A 13929-nucleotide genomic window follows, 5' to 3' on the forward strand; every position below is an offset into this window, starting at 1 on the left:
GAAGTGGAGAGAAGATGGATTTGAATCTACTGGATCATAAGAGAGATGAAGAAAACAGAAAGCCACGCTTACCCCGAAGATGGAACTCCATCACAGCCCCAAATCCTCTGACTCTGAGGAAGGTCATATTGCTGATGAACTTTGGTTTTGCTCCTGAACACAATAGTAGCTTCTGAACAACACCCCAACTTTTCTGGGATGCCCCTCACAGTTTCTAGTCCTCATGCTTACAGAATTGAGCCATCACTTTTTAAACAGTTGATGGCTCCTCTGCTACCTATATTGTGCAGAGGGAAGTGTTTTCCCTTAAGAGACAGCAAGGGCAATGGTGTGCAAAGGAAATTACACCAAGTTACATCTTCAATGGTACAGGCAGAAATAGAAGGGCAAGAGATGAAGCACATTTTTTTTTGGATGGTGCTGAGGCAAGGGGGCTGGAGAAAAGGAGTACTCACACTGATTTGGGCTGAACATCAAAGGGACATCTGGTTAAAAAGCTCTGTATGCAGAGGCTGTGAAGGGCAGAAGCCAGGCATAAAAATAACTGGCGTTAACAGAATGTTTCTATATTGTCAAAGAGCTCCCCTGCTAATTGCCAGGCTTCCAGTCCCTGTACATATTATTTTGCACACAACCTACTTTCTAAAGTGAACTAAAAATTATGCTGTGGGGTGAATCGGACGTTGGCTAGTAGAGTGTGCACACTACGGAGCAGACATGAGCAGTGAAGGAGCTCCTTCACCTTCTCATCATCCTTTCTCACTGCTCTGGAGGCTCTAGGGTCTTCCAAAACTTACACTAAGCCCTTGCACATACATGTACATCACTTAAACATGAGCGTGAAGGTTAAAATGTTATTTAGCCTTGAAACAGACACTAAGAAAACAAAGATCTTGCTGATCTTTTTGGTATCTTTTTGGATACCACTAACACACCTCTCTGCTGCTACTGGGAGACCCCTGGCAACAATACAAGGAAACAGTGCTGGAGGTGATTCAGCACAGAGCCATAAAGCTGAGGAGCAATGCCTGCCGGCTTGCTCTGGAGCTCCAGCCTGATTTATCCCACCATTGCATGAGCCTGTGAAATGCTAAGGACCAGCTACATACAGATTCAGGACAGAAGCTGGAGTTCAAAGGCAGCTGCATAGATATGACTATGTTTACAGGTTATATTTGTCTTTGTGCTGAAGTCTGTTCTCTTCATACACAAAGCAGAGCCTCAAAATCTCTGTCTTAGTCATGAAGGGACCAGGTCGGTGGTACCCAGTTCTTAGTGCACAACAGTCTCAGGGCACAGTCATAGTGGCAAGACAACAAAACAGAGACCTGGGACATGTTCTACCTATGTCTCAGGGTCCTCCTTGGAGACTGGGCTCCTTGGACATTGTCTTCACCATCTGCCCAGGATGGATCTTCTCAGAGTAGGTGAGGGAGGCAAACCAAGATACACTTTGAGTTTATGGTGTGCTCCTGGCACCATGCTGTGTAAATGACACCTGGTCACTCCAAAATGAGATATGACCATTCCTCCACCATTTGTGGTATATGGACATACACACATTCTGTTTTGTGTCTCTATAATAATTTCTTATGGACAGAAAAAAAGGAGAGGCCGTGCAGACAGATTTCCTCAGGTGTCTTGAACATGGTAGACTTTTCCAGGTTCAGACTAATGTTTCCAGGTTTCTGGTGGCATTTTCCAGAGTGTTCTATATACACTGCCTGAGTGTGCTAGTGAAATGGGATCCATTGCGCGCTCAAATCAGTCTTCATCAAGCTCCTTAGAGCCTTAGCATCAAGCCACTGTGATAATGCTTGCAAAGCAAGCAAGAGGGGTGTGGAGAGGGGAAAGATGTGTGGTAACTTGTTTCAGTGCCTGGCAATCACCTCTCTAGAAGATAATAAACATGATCTCTGCCAGGCAAGTTAGACCTGAGGAAAAGAGTTTATTTTTCAGAATTTAATTTTGTTTCTTTACGACCATTAATTGCAACTCTATGTGGAGTGTACGGAAACCAGTATTGCAGGGCAGGAAGTTAATATCACTGTTTTATTTGCTGTACTTTTAGATGAAGCCTCTAGCAGAGTGGCATAACCTGGCATCTTGAAGAGCCAGGGTGATGCGTGATCCCTGGTCAGACACTGGCTTCTCACCTTGAGACATACAGCCAGCTTGCCAGATCTCCTGCCAGCGTGGAAGGAGGACTGTCCTGCCTTGCTTTAATGCTAACCTTTCCCAAAGGATTTATGAGATGGTGGTTGCTGATGCTCTTCATCCACATTAGACCCCGAACCAAGCTCCCCTGAAACCCTAGTTCCCGTGAAAAAATTATTACTATGGAATTGAAAATTCTAATTACCAAAAAAGAGAGGAATTCAGAACTTCTATGGGTTTATTGAAGAGCTAGAGACATGGCCAAATAAGCCAGAAAAGCTCTGAAGTTAGATGGTAAATAAAACCATAAAACTTATTCCGAAGAAAACCCTTTACTAAGCTTTTTCAGTTACTTTGTAGGTCTGTCTCATGAGTGTTTGGGTGACTGGAATAGCACCCACCAGATCCATTAATTGCATCAAATCCAGGTGCTTGCTTGAAGCCAACATTTAACCATGCAAATGAACATATTTGTGTTCAAGGTAAATTCCAGCAGCTACTCACATGTGCCAGCAGTCGCTCTGTGTCTGCAACTGCTCTGCTTTCACCCAAACAAGTTTTTGCATGTGCATCCATCGTGCCCATTTATGAAAATGTCATTTGTAAATATTTACTTTATATTTTAATAACTTCTATTAACGCCCCTCAAGAAGATGTTACCACTGCAGCAACTAGCGCAACACTGGCAAATACCTAGGTTGAGATTTAATAGATACTTCTCTGTGGTGAATACCAGCTTAAACAGTTCCTACCCCCTACTTCTTCTTGAAGTATCTATGTTAATACTATCCTCTTATCATTTCCTTTTCATCTGTAGCCAAGTAAATATCTTTAAATAGACTCTAGTAATGTGGATTGTGCCCTACACAGAGTCTTGAAATTGGATCACATTTCAACAACTTCAATATTTTATCATTGTATCATAGTTATCATTAATGCCTGCATCTGGAAATCAGTGCTGCTGGAGCTTAGATGACTTCTTAAATTCATGCACCAAAGATAATAAAGTAACAAAGATAATAAAATCCTTTGTCACCTCAATCACTTTAAAAAACCCCCACCTTTCTGAAGTTATGTCCAAGGGTAATGGCCTTAGCAACGAAGCCGTTGACCCAGAGGCTATTTTGTTGTGTCTTTAGCCAAGATGCCCTCAGCTTGTCAATTCGTCTTTCCTGACGGATCAGTGAAACACAGAGAACTCCTCATTTTCCTGGGGTTTCCTTCAGAGTAACAAATGGATAGGGCCAGCTCCAGCTCTGCCAGATGGTGCTGCACATGGACATTCATCCATCACTGGTTATCAGCAGGTACCCTGCTGCCCTGCACAGGCTTGCCACTGTGCAGGTCACATCTGAGACAATTACACATCGATAGCCTGTTTGTAGAGAACTGCAACAGGGCATGGCTTCACTCCACACGCTGTTGCATGTGTTTCATTCAGCATTCAGGTGGGGACCATCCAAGGCAGTCAGTACTTAGTCTGTAGCCTTGGCTGACCACATTCGATGGCCAGCAACGACAGATGTTATTGTTCTTCTTCCATAAGAGACTTCAGGTCAAGTCTTGTGTGTTTCCTATGAATTGACAGTGATTTTCTGCTAGAGCCATCATACTCACATCACCAAACTGTCCTTGACAGGGCCTTCCCTTGTTCTTGATTACATGAAAACCTTGGTTAGCAGAGCAGCAGAGATGGGAAATTTGCACGTACCATGTAGTCTTTATTATACCAATACCGACTCCCATTTCCAGTTCACATGGGCTTGCGGGATGATTCATTTCAGTCCACTGCACAAAGGTACTTGTGGGATCTTCTGGGACACAACTCGTCATCTCCTCAGAAGCCAATTTGTCCACCAACTTGTGGTGGGTCAAAGGCTTCCCAACTGGATTAACTTCTAGACTGAAGATGCTGTATCTGCAAGCTCCCCTTCGTGTAGGGGGAACTTTTATCAAACACTTCTACTGCTGAAAGTTACCAGAGATTATTGTTCTTTGAGGCATTCTCCAAGAGTGGCTGTTCATTGAAACAGGGTGATGTACGATGCTGAAAGTTATTTGCAAGGCTTGAGGATTATTGTGGTGCTAGTTTTGGGAGGGATGATATCCCTAAGAGTCTGCTCCTGGTTTTGATTTGGTTGTTCTGCTATTTTAAATAACACAAACAGCTCCCAGGGGAGAGGATGAACTTAGTTCTCCCTGTTATTCACTACTACTAATAAATACCAAGTGGCAAACAGCAGCTAGACTGGAGGATACCCTGCCCTCCCACAGACTGTGAGATCCCCCAAAGAATGCCACCACTGCCCACTAAAACAGAAACATCAATCATTGCTGAAAAGGGTTTATTACAGCTATCCTGGGCTTCCCTGCGTAAATACAGAGCAGCCGGACCAAAAGCAGCGGGCTCCTAGCAGTGAGCTTGCTGAGGAGGGAGAGTGCTCCTGTGAGGAAGCTCTGGGATGGCTGTCGGAGCTACTGGGAAGTCACGAAGGACCAGCTCAGTGCTGTGGTTTCACAGCTAGAAAAGAGTGCAGGGCTGTGTGCTGTGATGGGTAAACAGAAACGAGCTCGTCTGTAAGGAACACATGACCATGCAGCATGTTTAGTGAGTCAGATTAATTCCTAGAAAGAAAAAAAGGGTAAAAATCTATCAACATGACTCCTTAATTAAGCAGCTTTTGCTTTCTTCACACAGAAGGCAAATAAGCCAGTGCTGGGAAAGGCTATTCTGGTGTCTCTGCAAAAAATCGGAGCGAACAAAAGCAAGCTTCCCTCTCCCTCATCTCTCTGCAGAGACTCAGCATTCCTCCCCTGATGTTGGAAATAAAACCACCACCTGCGGGAGCTGAGCTGCCTGGAGATGCCGCCGACTCTGCTTGATTTGTTTGCTGGCTCGCAGGCAATCTGGCAGAGCCCGTCCACCTGCCAGGCTGCGGGGGCTTGGCGTGCCGTGTCGGCGGTGCTGTTCTACCTGCCAGCACCCTCCTCCCCTGCCCTGGCAGAGCAGCCCGCTGGCAGGGAGCGTGCCGCAGCCTCCCACTGCCCGCTGCCCACGCTGCTGAGGCTCGCCAGCACGGCCAGGAGCACGACTTACCTCTGACTCCCCTCCGGTAAGCACAGAGCTGGACGCTGCTTGTTCTGTGAACGGGGAAATACAAAGACCTGAGGCAGGTTCCCTGCTTCGCACTTCCTACCGACCTCCTTGCCATCTGCCCCAGCTCCAGGAGATAACATCACGCTGGGAGCTGCCACTTCTGCTGACAGGGAATGACCAGGGACCAGGGACAGGCAGGCTTGCCTCCATGCACGTCCCTCTGTGTGTGTGTGTATTGGCTTTTTGTGCTCCAAACTCAAGCATCAAGTGTGACAGCTCCAGCTGAGCCTGTGAAAGTCCCTCAGGTAGTAACTGTGACTTAGAGTGCAAAAAGATCAAGATCAAATGATTAATATAACTATTCTTTTCCCTAATTCATTAAACGCTCCCAGCTCCACAAATGAAGCTGAAGAAGCAGCCTAAGTTATTTTGCAGCCGCCGCTGCTGCTGCAGCCTGGTTCTTCAGCAGCCCTCTCTCAGTGAAACCATCATCCTACATGCCTTGGGATTTCAGCTCACAGATGACCAGCCAATTGCTCTCCTATGGTGAAAAGGAAAGAAGGACAGAGAGAACTTTGTGGATTCATCAAATCATATGGATGTCTCCTCAGCTCTTGGGCTTTTCTGCAGAAAAGCATCACGTGGAAATCTGACATTGGGGCTGTGTGAGCAAAACCTTGTGTGCTACAGGGCTTGATAAGGGATTTGAAGTACTTCAGGGCATTATCTTGGCCTCTGAAAGGCAGAATGGGCAGTTTTGTAGCCTTCTGATAGGGCTACAAAATATTAAAAGTATTTGAAAGCAATCTAAAACTCACCAAACTTCAGACCCACTGTCAATACAGAAAATGTTTCTGGCCAGCCTCTGGTCAGGCAGCCACTAAATGTTGGCTCCAGAAGCACAGATTCCTCCCCACTGTCTTGTTACTGGGCAGCTTTGGGAAACCCGGCTTCCCTCTCTCTGCCTCTTTTATCCCCCAGGCGCATTTTGTCTCATCTCTGCTGACCTGAGGTTTTCCTGGGTAGAGGTCCTTTCTTACCCATCTTAATATAGCTCCAAAACTGCACTGATTGCAGCTTCTTGGTGCTACTTTTTATAAATGAGTCAGAGAAAACAGGGCTAGAAGAGACCTTGAGAAGTCACCTGGTCCATCTGTCTGTTCTACAGTTGATCAACGGAGTCAGATACTGATCTAATCTGTGCTGGACCTCTGCCACCTCCTGCTCTGGCACCACGATGGAGGCTACGCTCCCTGATAAGCTGTTCCATGGCTGCACTATCATCTTTACCATGAGAATTTTTTCCCTAGTACCTAAGCAAAATCTCTCTTTTTGATAACTGAAGGCACTTCCACTTTGTCTTGTCCTCCAAGGACATGGAGAGCACACCCTTCTTGCTAGCAATGTTTATTCTTTTTGAAAACTGGTACTATATCCCCACCACCACTACCCTCACCACCGCTTTGGTCATTTCTTCCAAAGACTAAACAATCCCAGAGACTTCCCTTACAGGTATCAGTGACAAAAGCAGCAAAGTCTTGACAACAATTGTAGGCCCAGTAAAGGGAACCTTTAAGTATCTGTATAAGTAGCCAGTGAATTATCCAACAGCGGAATACCCAACCTGGCAGGGCAGAACACATCACTTGCACACTTGCTGAGATCCACCACTGTCTGGCTCCAGATATGCCTGAAACCCAAAGTGAAACTCAGCCACTCAGACCTCACAGAAAGCTTGCACAGATGTATGCAAATCCGCTGGCTTCATGCTGCTTTGCTTAGTGGCAGTTGGATGTGGGCGTGATGGCTGGCTAGGGAAGGTGAAGGAACAACAGCCGCTTTTGCACCTGGATGGGGAGAGGCTGTCCTGCCCCACCGTGTCATTTGAGTTGCCTGGGGCCAGCTGGCAGGGACGGGACGGGACGGGACAGGATGGGATGGGATGGGATGGGATGAGATGGGACGGGATGGGATGGGATGGGATGGGATGGGACGGGATGGGATGGGGTAGGGTGGGGGAAGGTCTGAAGGGCAAGGGAGTAGCAATGTGAGGAGAAACACAGAACTGGAAAACCATAGAAAGAGCTGCATAATGTCTGTGCAGGCCATTGGACTGTGAAGGAAAGTGAGGACTGCTCTGGTTTCCTAACTGAGCTGCGGTGCTTGGCTGGATGGAGGGCCCTGCTTCACTGCTTTCCACAGTGCACATGCTGCTCATGCTGCCTTTTTGCTCCTGCTCCTGCTCTGAAGCAGTGATGGAGTCATGGTGTGCCGTGCCAAGGACTATGACAACTCTCCATGGCTTCCCTCTCCTGCCTTCCTTGACAGTGCAGACTCAGTGCCTGGTAAGGGCTTGGAAGAAATTAGGTATGAAGCAAAACAGTCCTGCTGCCAAGTCAAGGGAAACAAAGCCAAAAATTGACGTAACATTCAAAAAGTACATAAATGGCACCATTAAATTGCCCTTCTTTATCCTAAGATCCAGGAGCTGCAAGATGTCTGGAATTTGAGAAAAGCATCTTTTAAGCAAGAATGGGAGTGACTAGTAGTCAGCATATTAATTCACAATTATAGATATGCATCAGACTCAATAAACAACAAGCCTTGAAAGGGCCAGGTCATGCCCTGAACACCAACAACATCCAAAGAGATCCTGGGACTCAGGACACATGGCAAACTACCAAACTACCTGCAGGGATGACTCCCTGTTCTTTACATGATTTCAGGACAGCATCATCAGACACTACCCAGCAGTACATAAAGTCAAGACGTTCTGAGCTGACGTGCAAGGCACATCCCTTGCATTTACTGTCCCTTATCATGAATATACCAGGTAAGACCTGGGTTACCCTTAGCGCAACCACCACAAGTTTAAAAAGAAAGTCCTTTTACTGTCTACATTTTGTAGTTCTTATCTAAGCATTGTATCTTACACAGCCAGGACAAAACTGCACTGTGGAAATCATGTGCTAAGCAGAAGTCCTTGCTGACAAGCAGCTTGCAAGCCCCCGATTTCTTTCAGAGCCATGACCACTTCTGACCCTTTTTCCATGTGACTTTAGGTCATGCTGGGTTCTCAGTTTGAAAAAATTGTACTATCAGAGAAACTCCAGATGGAAGGCTGTTTGTTTTCACCTTCCTCTGAATGCCCTGTCAAGCAATTTGCTGCTACTCAAAATCTAGACAAACAAGATAACCGCATGCGCAAATCCTGTTTGTGCTGTTGGGCTTCTTCCCTCTAAATATAGCTGGGTGGAGGAGACCTGACTGATAACACAGGGAGTCCTCTGCTTATCTGCACCTCAGCCTTGGCACCTGCAGGGGCAATAAGCCATTTTCCTTGAGTTGTTCCACCAGACTCAGATTTTTAAGGGTGTAAAGGCTGAGAAAAGAGTCAAAAACATTGCTTGTGCTTCTCTTGCAGTCAGTGGAAAGAGGGAAGGACTCCACAAGGATCATTCATCCCACCTCTCTCAGACACCTTTTTAAGGATGGGGTTACTCACTCTCAGGCGCCTCCCGTTTTGGTGACAGACCTGGCTGCTCCTCCCATGGCAGGGAGACTCCCCATCCCTCCCACTGGCTTCAGGCTGATGGAGCCACACTCTCTCACTGCAAATTCTCATCTCACTCACTCCATTTTAAACCTGGAACTGCTCCATGAAAATTAAAGGCTCATTTTCACAGGGGTCTTCCAGCTGCTTCACACAAACCCTCTGTCAACTGGCTAGTGAAGCTGGGTTTACAGCAGGCTAGCTCCAGCTGAGCAGGTTGTCCAGCCTGACCTGGTAAAGTGATTCACACTAGTGTAGCATTGACTAGGTGGGCCAAATTCTCTGCAACTTCTATTTTTTTTAATAGCCTTTTTTCCATAGCATGAAATGTTCCCTTGGGAAACTCATTCTTCTAGAGTTTCCAGAAGTTTGGGCAAGAGCATGTGTTGGCTTTGAAATCCCTTAGTGGCTCAGCTCCCCAACAGAGACCAATATCGAGGGGTTTGGATGTTTTTTTGTTGGGTGGGGCTTTTTTGTTTAATTTGGTTTGGGGTTTGGAGGTTTTTTTGGTTTAAATTTTGTTTTTCACTTGCACTCTATACTTTGACTGTCCCAGAAACTAGAGATGGCTGAATTTTCAAGTCTCTCTGTGTCTCCTCCAGAGAATATTTCCATGTAATGCCTAAGCCACACAAACAGGCCAACTGTGCAAGAATGGAAATCCTGTTCAGGGCTCGGCTAGGCTTTTTCTGTAATGTCCTCTCTGGGAGATCTTGGAAGCGATTGTCACAATGGCCACATTTTTGTCTTTTAACAAACATGCCATATCTTGGCTCCATTTCCTCCATTCCTTATCACTATTTTGTTAGCTTGAAGATAACTTCCAGGAGATCTGCTCTCACCTTAAAGTCTGATCAAAGCAAATTCCCTGGTTTTTTAAGAAGTTATGGGGGGAAAGGGTGGATGTCTTTTTTGTCTGGTAACAGTTTATTTTAATCTGACTGTTTTCTCCTTTTGTAATCCATGAGCACTCATGTTTTTAGAAGGCTTGCCAGTTATGATAGGTTTCCTTGACGTTACTGTAAGAGACAAGGCTAAACACAGCTGTCTGGTGCCTGCGATCCTTAGGAGTCCTGCAGGACCCAAGTCAGTAAAAATAAACTGAACTTTAGACATGCTCAAGCCAAGCGATTTTTCAGCCAAATCCTTTGTAAATAGGCAAAAAGTCCAAGTAGGTATGGGGGGACAAATTCGTGTCTGGGATCACTCCAGTAGGTTCACTGGCACTCTGATCAGGATTCATTTGCTGCAGTTCATCCTCTACAGAAATCCTTGTGCTAGGAACAAGCAGTATATTAATCAAAAACCTAGGTTCAACTCCTCAACTTTTATGTTCATGAAAATGAATAGAGAAGAACAAGTAATAGAGATAGCATGCATCTAAGTGTCAATATAATACCACATTTGATGAGTTTTCATTAACTGCCAGAGCTGAAAAAAAACATTTCAGGATAATACATACCAAAACACTTTGAAATATTCAGAAAGCATGTGAAGATGAATGTTTGTGAGAAGGAGGTAGGCACCATCCTGCATCATCTTTGATTTTCAATCCACATTTTCATTGTTCACCCAATTTTTAGAGTAGGATGATTCAGCATGGTTGAGTCATAGGCTGGAAGAGCAGCCCAGACGTTGATTATTATCCCAGCACGACACCAGTGGAAAGTGTGTCTGAGCCTCCAGCAAGTCTAAATGCCCTACTTCTCTTTGTGGTTAGGTTATAGAGGGTTGTTATTGCTTGTCTCCAGCTTTTAGGTTTAATTTGTAGTGCAGAAGGAGAGACTTTCCTCCAGGTGGTAGTTCAGAAGAGGAGCTTAACTTAGATACTGTACAGTTGTATCTATATCACTCTACCTGGGCACACGTCCACATTCCTCATCTGGAGGCACACTCCAGACATGCCCTAGCCCAGGTGCTCACCAAACTCTGAACTTTTCTGTCACCCAAGTTTCCACAGAAAGGCAACTCAAACCAAATGGTAGCGACGGTCTGCTGTGAACAAGCTCCCAGTGAGAACGGAGGGTGGATCTAATCAGGACAGGCCATCCCATGCACCTGTGGACAGGTCTGGCCTCTGGGCTAGTCTCTGGAATAGCCTCTCGTCCTCCAGCAGGGAAGGGGATTCTGAGGACACTGTGTTCCTATGTGCTAATGGCAGGTGATGCAAATATCCACCCTGTGCAATCCCTTGGCACGGGTGTAAATGACCATCTGAAACCCTGCAAGGGGCATTAGAAGAAATATGTCACTTAAACCCTGTGTGAAGGTGGGGGGGACAGCTGCAGAAAAGCATTGCGACACAATGACATATCAGGGAATGAACTCAGAGGCATTGAAGAAGGACAACTGATGAATTGGGGAAGCTTTAGGAATTCTTCCAAGCACCAGGCTCTTGTTTTATTTCAAATGTACCACATCATAGGAAAGAGGCATGGTTCTGCAATGTTTCTCCTGGAGAAACTGGAATTAAATGTTATTCTTAGTAATAGTATATGCAGGTGTTCACCAGATATTAACAAATGTTTCACTATTAATTGCATGAGAGGTAGTTTCTACAGCAAACACTTCATCTTCTGATTCATACAGCACCTCTCCTGTTGCCTCTCTACCTTTTAAAAATGAATATGTCAGTAATGTAAAAAGCATACTATGCACACCTTTTACAAATGGATATTCTCCAAAACCAGCTGCATGTATTGTACATGCACTTCTCCTGAAAGCCCCTAGATGACTTGGCTGCATCCCCATCAGGGAGTAGACATAACAGCATGTGGTTTAGGTGATCAGTACAGGACTTGATTTGTATGTAAATCAGTGAATACTCAAAGTAATATTCACAGCAAAACCCAGGAGAAATCTGCAGGATGAATTCTGTTCACACACAGAGGCAGTGAGCCACCTGGAATACCGTGAAGAGGACTGGTTAAATTCATCACAGAAACTGGTCCTTGCATACAGGTCTCAGCAACCTTTCACTGTGAACAGCCGACCAGGTTGATGCCAGACCTATAAATGCACAAGCAAACACACACACTCACGTATACGCTCCCTTCTCACAAATGGAAGTCACATTTGTAATAAACACTGGGATGTGGGGGGCAATTTATACCTACCTTCACTGCTATTGCGTTACTTTTTAGAGCCAGGTGAATTCAACAGAAAATATCACAGCAATATTTTGAAGTGGCACACTGTGTTTCTATAAAGTGTTTCTTCATTAAAAATGCATTAAAAAACGCTGAAGTCTGAGGTACATATCAATATTACAGTAGGCACTTGAGGTTTACTTTCCTAAGATTGATCTTGCTCCTGTGAAAAGTCTGCCTCAATAAACGCCAGCTGTTTGGTTTTGTTGATATTTTTTTTTTTAAATTGCTGTGCCCATGTTGAAAAAATCTGTTTAAGAATATTGCAGTGTAAGCAATGCTCTTCTGTAGGAACAGATCTATTTTCTGGTGTGGAGAAAAAAAAATATCAAAAGCTTAACATTATTCTTCCATGTTCAAAAACATGTATTTAATCAATAGATTTATCTGACTTACTGCCAGTTTGACACCACTGAAACTACAGAAGTTGCAAGCTCGTGTATATGAGTTGAATTTGTTCCTAAACATAAATATAAATAAACAGAGCATCTGCAGCTACTCCAGATACACTGAAATGACAAAGGCTATCAACCCTCATGCTTCAGGGTACATAATCTGATAACCAGCTGAGGTCAGGGAGAAATATCCCCCACTGGTATAACCTTGACTAATTGGATTCATTATAAGCCTTTTATGTCTTTCTCTAAAAAATCTTACATTAGCCACTAGATGGACCAGCGGCCTGTTCTGGCATGGCAATTCCTGCATATCTAATTCACAGAACAGTTGGCAATGGGTGGTGCAGCTCCTGTAAGTACCACTGAATCAGCAGCACACCAGCTGGAAGGGACTCTGCCTGCATCCCCACGGTGGCACAGGGCACTCCAGATGAGGCCTTAGTCAGGAGGTGGGAAAGAAGAGGAGGCTTTTTGCCATGGCGAACACATTTATGGAATATCTGATTTACAGACATCTGATTTATTTGATTTACAGGGTCTGAAGTACACGTCATCTGACCTGGCATCCAGACGAGGACAAGAAAATTAAAATTAGAATAGAATAGAATAATGTAATGTAATATAATGTAATGTAATGTAGCATCGTGTAGCATTGAACACATCTAAAGGTTGTGTGCAGGAGCAAGAATCCTGAAACTGGAGATGAGCCAGTGCTGGTCTGTGAAATGCTGGCTAACCGGATGCCAACCTACCTCCTTTATTCCACCACAGAGAACAGATGGGTGAGCTGGAACAAAATGCAAAAGAAAAGCAGACGTCCATGGTCAACTTTATACAAAGAACAATAAAACTCCTCATTACATTACAGAAAGCTAAAGTACGTTAATACTTTTCTAATGGTGCTTGCCGCAGAAGCGAAAGCTGCATATGCTTGTTAGCCACAAGGTGCTTGGGTGATTATCAGTGAAAGGGAGCAGAGGGCTGCATGTGATGTAATTAGGAAGGTTGCTCAGAGAGCAATTTCACTGCTGAGATGAGGTTCATGCTATTAGAAACAGAGATTCTCCCAGACTGTAAAAATAAGAAGACAGAGCGAGAGACTTCTGCTTCACAGCTTGCTGAGTCACAGGTTGAGGTATGTTTTCCATCCAAGGCTATTCTTGCTAATATGTCACACTTCAATGACACTTGAGGCTCAAAATGGAGCAATCTTGTTTGTCTGGCCACTTGCCAGGGTAGCTGGAGACTTGTGGACTGTGCCCTGACAATGGTTTACTCAATTAAAAGCAACTATACCCTCCTCCTGTCCCCAGGAGGAGAGGAGGTTGCAAAGCAGCATCTTCATGTCTCTTTATGTGGAAAACACAAGTACTCAGGCAGGAATAAAAACAGTGCACTCAGTTTCCCTTTACGCGTATCATTACCAGTGAACATAAAAACTGGAACGAATTTTTAGGTACTCAAGGAAGTTCCCAGTAGATAAGCTCATTTGTCATGAATCATATACACAGGCTGCCCCTGTAACAGCCGAAATAAACACTGCTGCCTCTGTTTGTCTCTGAGGAGCAACCCTGT

At 44.8% G+C, this 13929-nt stretch overlaps 1 long non-coding RNA gene across 1 annotated transcript in view; it reads left to right on the forward strand.

The window, feature by feature from the left end:
- The window catches only part of LOC308059184, a 47961-nt gene that overhangs the window by 4864 nt on the left and 29168 nt on the right, over positions 1 to 13929 (forward strand). The window contains exon 2 of the long non-coding RNA XR_013926160.1: positions 1 to 13929. This exon is cut by the window's right edge and continues 29168 nt beyond it. This is a non-coding gene — a long non-coding RNA (uncharacterized lncRNA).

This window comes from Falco punctatus, assembly GCF_963210335.1.
Source record: "Falco punctatus genome assembly, chromosome: 2".
In the NCBI taxonomy this organism is placed as follows: Eukaryota; Metazoa; Chordata; class Aves; order Falconiformes; family Falconidae; genus Falco; species Falco punctatus.